The sequence below is a fragment of the Eretmochelys imbricata genome, chromosome 1 (genome assembly GCF_965152235.1).
Source record: "Eretmochelys imbricata isolate rEreImb1 chromosome 1, rEreImb1.hap1, whole genome shotgun sequence".
Classification (NCBI taxonomy): Eukaryota; Metazoa; Chordata; order Testudines; family Cheloniidae; genus Eretmochelys; species Eretmochelys imbricata.
The window spans coordinates 212432255-212444965 of record NC_135572.1 but is presented as its reverse complement, the minus strand read 5'-3'; positions in this window follow the sequence as shown (position 1 = coordinate 212444965).

Sequence of the window (12711 nt, the reverse complement as noted above, 5' to 3'; positions counted from 1 at the left end):
CTAGCCCGGGCTGCCCGCCGCGAAGGGACAGTGCGTCCTAGCGGTTAAAGTCACGGATGGTATAAACGGGCATAGCTGGCACCTCACCAAACATCCTTGGCCATCGGCTAACAGAAATTGGCGTCACGAACAGCATTGTGATATAGGCTGCACTACAGTAACACAATGAAACCAGTCATGATAAACACCACAGAATTCCCTGAGCTAGAGAAAAGTTTGACCCAAGAGGGATGGGGAAATCCTCTGTGGAGCAAAGAACTGCTGGAGAAATATTGGGGAAAACCAGCAGAGATCTGGCAGCATTTCTGTAACTGGAGAACTGCCTGCAAGATGAAGAAAGGGAAAGGAAAAGGTGCTTATATATGGCTGCTTACTAACATTTGGCAAGCTGCCTGTAAGGATTATCATAGTCTGGCAATAGAATTTAATAGGCTACACCAGGAAAGGGACACACTGCGCAAGGAATGCCAGAATTTAGATACCAGAGTAAGAACACTGAATAGGGATATGGAACATCTTCAGAAAAGATTACTTCCCTTAATTGAGAAAGAAGAGATAGAACGAAGGGAAAAGCTGGAGACTAAAACACGCAGTATCAACCGGGCTAAAGTTGAGACTGCTCTCTGGCTAGACCCTGAGGAATGGGATGGAGACATTTGGGATTCAGCAGATGAGTCCCCCTCCTCTGAGGAGGAAGGTCCCTCTGTAAAATTAAGACCAGCTATCACACATCACAAATCAGAAGAACATGAGGAAAATTTGAGTGGGGCAGAGCTGGATGAAGAAGGGGATGACAATTATCCATCCACCTCTTCAAAAACAAAGAAGGGAGGTAAAAAGGGAGTAAAGCTCCAACACCCTTTACCAAAATTACCACCCGCCAATATACTCCCATGGAGTTAAAAACAATCCAGGGAGATTTTGCTAAAAAGCCTGAGGAAGGTATAATAGAGTGGCTGGTCCGCCTCTGGGACACTGGGGGTGGATATATACGCCTGACAGCCCAAGAAACTGAGCGCCTTAACTTAGGTGCAGGAATATTCCTGGAACATTCAGAGGGGAACACCCCTAAAACACTTTGGTCTCTGGCTTGTCGATGGGCAAGAGGAATTTACCCAGCAGACCGAGATGAACCCACAGTAATGCACTGGACCAACATAGATGAGGTAAAAACAGCTCTATTAACTGTGGCTGTTACTAGCATGCTTGGCCAAAACCTCAAGAGTTAGCCTATGAAAGCCCATGGGAGGGTCAGGTAGATGGAGATGATCTCAGACCCCTGCTTAAGGGAGTTCCAAGTAACCACAGGGCTATGGCACTGTCCCTTAGATCAGAAGCTGCAGCACGTAACAGTACTTTTCGGGCACTGCTAAACCTTCTGGTGTCATACTTTAGAGAATTCGGAGACATGAGAGCACTGACAGGCAAAGCTAAGATGCTTTCCCTTCAGGGAAACAAGGGGGCACCATCTAAAGGACATAAAAACAAGCGAAAGCCAACCCAGGAGGAAAAGGAGCTTAGAGCCAAGTTGTGGAGACAATGTCTGGCTTTAGGTTATCCCAGAGATGTGATAAATGGACTGCCCACAGAGCGGCTAAAATTATTCACCACCTTTAAAAGAGCTGACTGGGAGACAACTAATGCTACTCCCGGTGCACCTCTGCAGCTCTCTCCTCTTTCCCCACCTGCAGACACCCGGTATACTTCATTGCTGCAGCAACTGCAAGAGTTACCAGAGCAGGGAAACTAGCTTGCGGGGGTCAATCTCCTCTCCTAATAAACCAGCTTAAATCCAAAGAGGAGAAAACAGCAAAAGACCCCCGGATACATGTAACTGTAAATGACAAACACAGTATTCCTTTCTTAATGGACACAGGGGCTCAAAGGTCCATGATTAAGCGAGAAAGTTTTCAGGGCTTGCCACCTACTGGCGGAAAGCAGGTACTTGTTACAGGAGTAAATGGCAGTACCATAACTTACCCATTAGTTAAGATAAAACTGGATATCCCCTTGCAACCCCACCATCAGCCCCGAAAATATGAGGTGATTTTGGGCAATGCCAACATCCTGGGCATGGACGTTTTAAGAGGAAAGAAGGGAAGGATTAATGGGGAAAGATGGGCTTTTGGAGTCAGTTCTGTTCCTCATGCCACCCACCTGGAAGAGGAAAGCCTTCCCCACTATTCTGTAAACTTACTTAGCAGCGCGCCTGCTCTCCCGCCCTCAACAGTAACAAACATAAAGCAGTATAATGTCCCAGCTGAGGCCATAAGCCCTGTTACTGACCTGATCAAAGATTTGGAACAGCGAGGAATTTTAATTCGTACCCACTCTCGTTTTAATTCTCCTGTGTGGCCCATCAAGAAACCAAATGGCGACTCACTATAGACTATAGGAAGCTAAACAGTAACACTGAACCATTAACTGTAGCAGTCCCTAGCATAACAGATATTGTAAACACCATACAAACCTGGGATAAACCCTGGCTAGCAGTATTAGATGTAAAGGACATGTTCTTCATGGTCCCTTTGCAACCAGCTGACCAGGAAAGATTTGCTTTTACTTGGAAAGGTGTACAATACACTTTTACCCGAATGCCACAAGGGTTTAAACACTCACCCGCTATTTGCCATGGGGCACTGGCAAAGGTCCTAGATGACCTTATACTGCCACCCAATGTACAAACTGTGCAATACATTGATGACATCTTAATAGGTGGGAAAACCTCAGAAGAGGTACAGGAGGCTATGAATCAAATCAAAGGAGCACTAGAAGCCCTTAATTTAGAGTTACCAGCTGAGAAATGCCAAGGTCCATCCCAAGAGATAAAATTCTTAGGTACTGTATGGATGGGAGGTAGGAGGTCTGTGCCTAATGACACTGGGCAAGAGCTAAATCAGGCACCCTCCCCTGAAAGTAAAGATCAATTGAGACAGATTTTGGGAACCCTGGGGTTTTGGAGAAAACATGTACCTGGCTTTGCCATTATAGCCAGACTATTGTACAATTTGTTAAAGAAAAGTGCTGCCTGGGAATGGGCTCCTGCCCATGAGGAAGCCCTCAGGCAACTGATAGGGGAGATACACACCTATCATGGCTCTGGGTCCCATACATCCTGAAGCCCCATTCCATTTGTACCTAACTGTGGGAGCCACTAGAATGTCTTATGCTCTCTGGCAAGACAGTGACACTGCTCCCAGACGACCAATTCAGTTTGGTTCCAAGTCATGGCAAGGGTCACAGGCTAGCTACACACCTTATGAGAAGGTGCTTCTGGCAGCTTACACAGCCTTGAGAGAAACTGAGGAATTAACTCAGGATAAGGACATCACAATTCACACTCCTCTTCCAATCATTAAACCTATATTGGAAGGGAAAGAGTTACCACCTGGTGTAGCACAAAAGATGACTATCCAAAGATGGGCACTTTACATACACCACAGGGTAGGTAGTGCAGACACTGCACAAAACCCCACTATGATTCAGGAATCCCTATGGAAAGTAGGAATGCCTGATGAATACCGCCTACCTCCACAGCAGTCTCCCATTAAGGATGCTGCCCCATTTGATCCTTCTAAGCCTGAGGGAGTGTGGTTCACTGATGGCAGTGCCAGGCTGGTAAAAGGAAAATGGAAGGGAAAAGCTGCAGCAGTGCCTGCAGACACCTCTGCAGCACCCCTAACTGCTGAAATTGATGGGTCAGCACAACTTGCAGAATTGGCTGCAATTAAACTGGCCTGTGAAGCAGGAGCCACCGCAGTATATACGGACTCCTATGCGGTATGGGCAGGTGCCACTCAGTGGATCGCTAACTGGAAAAATAACCACTGGGAAATAGGAGGTAAACCAGTCTGGGGACTGGAATACTGGAAGTGGTTATATCAGCATGCCCTGCAACAACCCCTGTCTATAGGACATGTCTCAGCTCATCAGAGGAATAATACCCCAGCTGCACAGTTAAACAATTTAGCCGATGCAGCTGCCCAGCTCTTTACCGCACAAGTAGAATGGGAACGCTTATATTCATGGTTACATGATAATTTAGGACACACAGGAAGTGATGAGTTAGTGCGGCAAGCACATATCAGGGGGTGGCCTATCACCCACAGACAGGCTAGAGACCTGGTGCAAGCCTGCACTATTTGTGCTGAGACTAGAAAACATATAGCAGAAGGACAAAGGTTTGCCAGGCTAAGAGATGGAAAAACACTATGGGCAACCTGGCAGGTCGACTATGTCGGACCACTGCCCACTACAAGGCAGAGGTGGAAATACATCTTGACTGGGGTAGAAATTGTTTCAGGGATTGGTTTTGCATATCCAACCCGATTGGCAACAGGGTTGTCCACAGTTATGGGACTAAACCGCTTAACAGCAATTGTCCCAATGCCTCAAGAAATCCAATCAGATAATGGTTCGCATTTTAAGAATAAACTTGTAAGGGAATGGACCCTTAACCATGGAGTCCAATGGACCTTCCACCTTCCATATCGACCTCAATCTAATGGCATGGTCGAGCGCTGGAATGGGTTGCTAAAGAATCACTTGAAGCCTACTGATGGCACATGGGGAGACAGACTGGACGAAGTGGTGCAGAGATTAAACAACAGACAGACTCCTACAGGAAGTCCAATCAGCAGGGGATTCTTCCCTACAGGGAAAGCTATCTCCCCTGCCAGAACACCACTGCACAGTTCCAAGTATGCTCCCGGAGACACTGTTGTGATTAAACACCCAGCCCTGGGAACCTTTACCTGTGTTTTGCACGCCTATAAAGAGAAAGGTGTATGGAGTGCCTTAAATGCTGATAAAAGGCTAATAACCATTACAGAGGCTTGGATCGCATCCAAGACCGGCTGACCATGTGATTTATTGCAGGTTCCGAGCAACCTGCCAGCTAACCTGTCAGCAAAATGGATCATGCAGCAGACCTGTTTGATCACTAGAGACTACTATGGACTGTTGATATATTTGCCATTACTTATAATAGCAGGTGTAACTTTTGCTTTTAGTTTTAAAATAAGTTTTTTAGCTAGAACACGACCCACCAGAGATATGTTGCTGCAAGCCCTCATGATCCTTCTGTTGGCTCCAGTCACCTTGGCAATACCAGAAGATCCTCTTCAGGGAGCAATCCAAACCATCGCCTCAGCTGCTGGTGCTACAAATTGCTGGATGTGCACCTTGCTAGATTCAACCAATGGACTGGGAATTCAATTTGTACCACTACATACAGTGGCTGAGAATGGACAAACCTCATGGATGCAATGGTTAGCTCAACACTTGGGATTTTCCCTCTCTCCGTTTCTACATTCGGTTGTGAATACTGTTTTAACCATTTTAATTATTGTAACTGTTTTTTGTGTAACTTTATGTATTATGAAGCGTTTGATTCAAACTGCTCTTTCCTCCACGCAAATCAGATACCTAGAGCTAAAAAGGGATCCTAACCAATTCCGCGAACCCTCATCCTCTAATTTGGTTGTTGGGTATTTCTAGATTTCCCCAAGGAGGGCAAGAGGTGCTAGCATCACCGCCACCTTGCAATCTGGGATGTAGTGTGGTGCATCGGGGGTGGAATGTAGCCAGACAGCCAGCCCCCGCCCCACTCAGACCAGCATTGCTGGAAACACAGGAGGAAGCCGGAACAGGGCACTTAACATATATTCCAGCACAGCCTTTGAAGCTGTGAAAGCACAGGTGTGCTGCTACAATGTGCCTCTGGGAGCAGATACAATGATTAAGCTCACAGCAGGCAGAGGCCCTGTGACAGACATGGCTCTTAGCCCCTACTAACTAGCGTGATGCGCACACACCAACATCCTAGGTGGGAAAATATTTACCCTGATAAAAGAAATGTCCAGTAGTCGACACTTATTGTTTCTCTCCCTTGAAAGTGTAAACTACTCTTGCGAAAGCTGGTGGTCACCCAGACAGACCAGCCTCAATTTGGCATAAGAAAGGAGAAAGAGAATAAAGGAGTACAGAGGTATAAGTAGGGGACCTACAGCACCATGATTTTGGAGTGCTTTTCACTATCTATCTGCTGGTCAGATAAGTGACAGCCTCCCAAGGCTTCTGCAGCTAAGAGGGTCCCTACGCCTTGTCCCTTATTCGTCTTTCCGCGGAATTGAGTGACTGATCCTGGCTTGGCACCGCTGGAATCGAGAGATGCAAGGAGGGTAAGAAGCACCCACACCTGATCTCCTATCTTTAGTGTACACATTTTGAAATAGAGCTCTATACTTTGTTTTCTTTCTTTGGGATTGTGGCTTCAGTTTTGTAACTTGTTTGTGTGTGTAACATCTCTACATTTAAATAAGTAGGCACTAGCAATTTTGTAACCACATGATTAGAATCTAGCTTAATAAATATTGGTAACCATTTATGCATAAGCCTGACTTGTTTTCTCTGGTTTACTGTAGAGCAGCCAACACAATTAAAGAACCTCAGCCGTTTTGGCTCTAAAGCCTGGCCATTAGGTGAGAGTACTAAGAGCCTAGCGTTGAGTTGTGCCGCCTCCACGGGGCAAACTCTTGGGGCACCTGTCAGTCAATCCTGGCTGCCCGCTGCGAAGGAGCTCTGAGCTCTAGCAGTTAAAGTCACGGGTGGTTAGGACCTTGGGGCATCCGTCAGCCTAGCCCGGGCTGCCCGCCGCGAAGGGACAGTGCGTCCTAGCGGTTAAAGTCACGGATGGTATAAACGGGCATAGCTGGCACCTCACCAAACATCCTTGGCCGTCGGCTAACAACTAACTAGGAAGGATATTAAATCACAGCTATTAAAGATAAACATTTTTAAATCGGCAAGACTGGATAACTTGCATCCAAGAATATTAAAATTTGATTTCTTTTGGTGAATCTTGTAACACTGGGGATTTCGAAAGAACTAGAAAAAACCCCAGATGTTTTGTCAGTATTTAAAAAGAGTAAATTGGATGACATGGGAAACTATAGTTTGGTTAGTCTGACATTCATCACAGGCAAAATCATGGAAAGGCTGGTATAGAATGCATTTCCTAAAATTAAAGGATGGTAGCATAAATAATGTCAATCAACACAGTGTTATGGAAAATAAGTCTTGTCAAATAAACTTGATATCATTTTTGATGAGACTATAAGTTTGGTTCATAATAGTAACTGTTTTGACATAATATAATTAGGACTTCTGTAAGGAATTTGAGTCCCACAAGACATTCTGATGAAAAATTAGCACTGTATAAATCAATAGAGACCATATTAAATGGGTTAAAAACTGGTTAACTGCTAGATCTCAGAGTCTAGATACAAGCCAAAGGTCAAAGCTGAGTGGTGAGAGTTCAAGGGTTTTAGTGTAATGAGAGGCCTGGCTTGACATGACTCACAGCCATCTTTCGTATTGATTTAGCATAACCCGCAGCCATTTTATATGCTCAGCCACCAAAAGTTGGAAACAAAAACTGTAGAATCAGGAGAATTTGGCCTTTGCTTAGACAGACAGAGAAGTAGCAGCTGCATGCGCAGCATTACTAACAGGGAGAGATACAGGAAAATCACAGATTCATGGGAATGGAAGGGAGTATGGACAAGATAACCATGACTTTCTGCAAGTTTATTACCGGGTGCCTGTGTGAGTTTTTGTAAAAAGTTGCTTTTGCTGATAAGTAGAAATTATGAGGTTTTGCTGATGCTAGAAAAATTGTTCTAACCCATTAGGGGTTATGGTTGTTTAGATTTAGTGTCTTGTTACACTTTGACTAAAATAATTGCTCAAGGTATTGATAAGAAGAACTCTCATTTTAACTATATATGGTGTTCAGAAACCAACCTTATTGGAACTTAAGTCTGGGATACAGCTCAAGACCAAAGCTTCTAGAATTTTTTAACCCCTGCATGATCAGACGGTGCAGAAACTGGAGCCCCAGACAACATGACCCTGACTGGCCATCATAGAATATCAGGGTTGGAAGGGACCCCTGAAGGTCATCTAGTCCAACCCCCTGCTCGAAGCAGGACCAATTCCCAGTTAAACCATCCCAGCCAGGGCTTTGTCAAGCCTGACCTTAAAAACCTCTAAGGACGGAGATTCTACCACCTCCCTAGGTAACGCATTCCAGTGTTTCACCACCCTCTTAGTGAAAAAGTTTTTCCTAATATCCAATCTAAACCTCCCCCACTGCAACTTGAGACCATTACTCCTCGTTCTGTCATCTGCTACCATTGAGAACAGTCTAGATTGTTCTCATCAGATTTCTTTTGGCCCAATCCTCCAATTTGTCTAGGTCCTTCTGTATCCTATCCCTCCCCTCCAGCGTATCTACCACTCCTCCCAGTTTAGTATCATCCGCAAATTTGCTGAGAGTGCAATCCACACCATCCTCCAGATCATTTATGAAGATATTGAACAAAACCGGCCCCAGGACTGACCCCTGGGGCACTCCACTTGACACCGGCTGCCAACTAGACATGGAGATGTGCATCTGTTTCATTGGGAGTGTTGTGCATTAGACACTTGGCATGTGTATTCTGCTAATTAAGTGTTAATTGCTAATAAATACACACATGTTTAAGGACATTCACTGTGTGATAAAAGGCTCTTTCATTTGGAAAAGGTCCTGTTAACCTGTAGAGGCCCATTGCACCCAGAGGGAGAGGAGAGAACGAGCCCTACATTGTATAGGGAACAGTAGGGAGATTAGGAGGTGGAGGCAGGGCTAGAGTAGGTCACTAGCAGGACTGGAGCAAAGTCAGAGTAGGGCCAGGACCAGGCTGGAACAGGGCTTGGGCAAGTCTGGGGCAGGAACAAAAACTGGATCAAGAGCAGACTGAGAGTCTAGAGAGCCCATTACATTGCAAGGTAACAGGGGTTTCTTCTTTGAGTGGTTGCACATGTGCTTTCCACTCTTGGTGTGTGCACACCCTGCACACAGTCACTGGAAATATTTTCTCTCAGTAGTACCAATCAGGGTGGCTTAAGTGCCCTTTGCTTCCATGCACTACTGGAGTTGGTATAAAGTGCCCAGCTGACCTTGAGGCCCCTCAGCTCCTTCTTACCTCCTGTGACAATCACTGGAACTGCTCTTCTTGCATTTGCAAGTTCTCTCAGCAGACTGTGTTCTCTTATATTGTACCAAGTATCGGAGGGATAGCCGTGTTAGTCTGTATCCACAAAAACAACGAGGAGTCCGGTGGCACCTTAAAGACTAAGAGATTTTTTTGGGCATAAGCTTTCATGGATTAAAAAAACCCACTTCTTCAGATGCATGGAGTAAAAATTACAGATACAGGCATGAATATACTGGCACATGTGGAATTCTGTGTGGACTCCTTCTGACGATTGAAATGAGAGACTGGACTTCTACATAGTGTGCTTCCACAGATGTGCACAGGCTGAAATTAGGAACAAACAGCATCACTTGCCCCATTACCTCAGCTGTACAGAATGCAACGCCATCCACAGCCTCAAACAATTCTGACATAATTACAGTGGCTGACAAAGGAGATGCTGTAGTCATCAGGAACATGTTGGATTGTGATCAGGAGGCTGCCAGACAACTATCCTCCGATCCCACTGAGGAGAACCAAAAGAAACTACACCATCTGCTCAAGAAACTCCCTGCTGTAGCATGGGAACAAATCTACACAGACTCACCCCTAGAGCCCCGAGGTATTCTATCTGCTATCAAAGATCCATACATTTGGAAATCATGGACACCCCATCATCTCAGGCATTACCACTATTACAGCAGGATTATCTGGCTATTTGGACTCTCTCCTCAGACTTTACGCTACCAGCACTCCCAGCTATCTTTGAGACACCACCGACATGGAAAAATCATGGAGCAGGTCCTCAAAGAATCAATCTTGAAGTACTTGCATGAGAGGAAAGTGATCAGGAACAGCCAGCATGGATTCACCAAGGGAAGGTCATGCCTGACTAATCTAATCGCCTTTTATGATGAGATTACTGGTTCCGTGGATGAAGGGAAAGCAGTGGATGTATTGTTTCTTGACTTTAGCAAAGCTTTTGACATGGTCTCCCACAGTATTCTTGTCAGCAAGTTAAGGAAGTATGGTCTGGATGAATGCACTATAAGGTGGGTAGAAAGCTGGCTAGATTGTCGGGCTCAACGGGTAGTGATCAATGGCTCCATGTCTAGTTGGCAGCCGGTGTTAAGTGGAGTGCCCCAAGGGTCGGTCCTGGGGCCGGTTTTGTTCAATATCTTCTTAAATGATCTGGAGGATGGTGTGGATTGCACTCTCAGCAAATTTGCGGATGATACTAAACTGGGAGGAGTGGTAGATACGCTGGAGGGGAGGGATAGGATACAGAAGGACCTAGACAAATTGGGGGATTGGGCCAAAAGAAATCTGATGAGGTTCAATAAGGATAAGTGCAGGGTCCTGCACTTAGGATGGAAGAATCCAATGCACCGCTACAGACTAGGGACCGAATGGCTAGGCAGCAGTTCTGCGGAAAAGGACCTAGGGGTGACAGTGGACGAGAAGCTGGATATGAGTCAGCAGTGTGCCCTTGTTGCCAAGAAGGCCAATGGCATTTTGGGATGTATAAGTAGGGGCATAGCGAGCAGATCGAGGGACGTGATCGTTCCCCTCTATTCGACATTGGTGAGGCCTCATCTGGAGTACTGTGTCCTGTTTTGGGCCCCACACTACAAGAAGGATGTGGATAAATTGGAGAGAGTCCAGCGAAGGGCAACAAAGATGATTAGGGGTCTGGAACACATGACTTATGAGGAGAGGCTGAGGGAGCTGGGATTGTTTAGTCTGCAGAAGAGAAGAATGAGGGGGGATTTGATAGCTGCTTTCAACTACCTGAAAGGGGGTTCCAAAGAGGATGGCTCTAGACTGTTCTCAATGGTAGCAGATGACAGAACGAGGAGTAATGGTCTCAAGTTGCAGTGGGGGAGGTTTAGATTGGATATTAGGAAAAACTTTTTCACTAAGAGGGTGGTGAAACACTGGAATGCGTTACTTAGGGAGGTGGTAGAATCTCCTTCCTTAGAGGTTTTTAAGGTCAGGCTTGACAAAGCCCTGGCTGGGATGATTTAACTGGGAATTGGTCCTGCTTCGAGCAGGGGGTTGGACTAGATGACCTTCAGGGGTCCCTTCCAACCCTGATATTCTATGACTTCCTGAGGAAACTACAATGCATTGGTGATCTTCCTGAAAACACCATCCTGGCCACCATGGATGGAGAAGCTCTTTACACCAATAATCCACACGAGGATGGACTACAAGCTGTCAGGAACAGTATCCCTGATAAGGCTATGTCACACCTGGTGGCTGAACTTTGTGACTTTGTCCTCACCCACAACCATTTCAGATTTGGGGACAACTTATACCTTCAAGTCAGCGGCACTGCTATGAATACCCGCATGGCCCTACAGTATTCCTGTCATAAATATAAAGGGAAGGGTAACCAGCTTTCTGTATACAGAACTATAAAATCCCTCCTGGCCAGAGGCAAAACCCCTTCACCTGTAAAGGGTTAAGAAGCTAAGATAACCTCGCTGGCACCTGACCAAAATGACCAATGAGGAGACAAGATACTTTCAAAGCTGGAGCGGGAGGGGGTGGGGGGGACAAAGGGTCAGTCTGTCTGTCTGTGTGATGCTTTTGCCGGGACCAGGTCAGGAATGCTCTTCAGAACTTTTGCTAAGTTAGTGAGTAAGCTAGCTAGAAATGCGTTAGATTTCCTTTTGTTTTAAATGGCTGGTAAATAAGCTGTGCTGAATGGAATGTATTCCTGTTTTTGTGTCTTTTTGTAACTTAAGGTTTTGCCTAGAGGGATTCTCTATGTTTTGAATCTGATTACCTTGTAAGGTATTTACCATCCTGATTTTACAGAGGTGATTCTTTTACTTTAATTAAAATTCTTCTGTTAAGAATCTGATTGCTTTGTCATTGTTCTTAAGATCCAAGGGTTTGGGTCTGTGTTCACCTATGCAAATTGGTGAGGATTTTTATCAAGCCTTCCCCAGGAAAGGGGGTGTAGGGCTTGGGGGGATATTTTGGGGGGAAGACGTCTCCAAGTGGGCTCTTTCCCTGTTCTTTGTTTAACACGCTTGGTGGTGGCAGCATAGGGTTCAAGGACAAGGCAAAGTTTGTACCTTGGGGAAGTTTTTAAACTAAGCTGGTAAGAATAAGTTTAGGGGGTCTTTCATTCAGGTCCCCACATCTGCACCCTAGAGTGGGGAAGGAACCTTGACAATGCCAACATTTTTATGTCTGACTTAGAACAACGCTTCCTCACCTCTCGTCCCCTAGCACCCCTCCTCTACTTGATCTGCATTGATGGCAGCTTCATCATATGGACTCACGGGAAGGAGGCCCTTGAAGAATTCCACCTGGATTTCAACAATTTCCACCCCACCATCAACCTCAGGCTGGACCTGTCCTCACAAGAGATCCACTTCCTGGACACTACAGTACAAATAAGTGATGGTTACATGAACACCTCCCTATACCGGAAACCTACTGACCGCTATACTTACCTACATGCCTCCAGTTTCCATCCACAACACTTCACACAATCCATTGTCTACAGCCAAGCCCTAAGATACAACTGCATTTGTTCCAATCCCTTAGACAAAGACAAACACCTACAAGATCTTTATCAAGTATTCTTAAAACTACATTACCCACCTGCGGAAGTGAGGAAACAGATTGACAGAATAAGACGGGTACCCAGAAGTCACCTACTACAGGA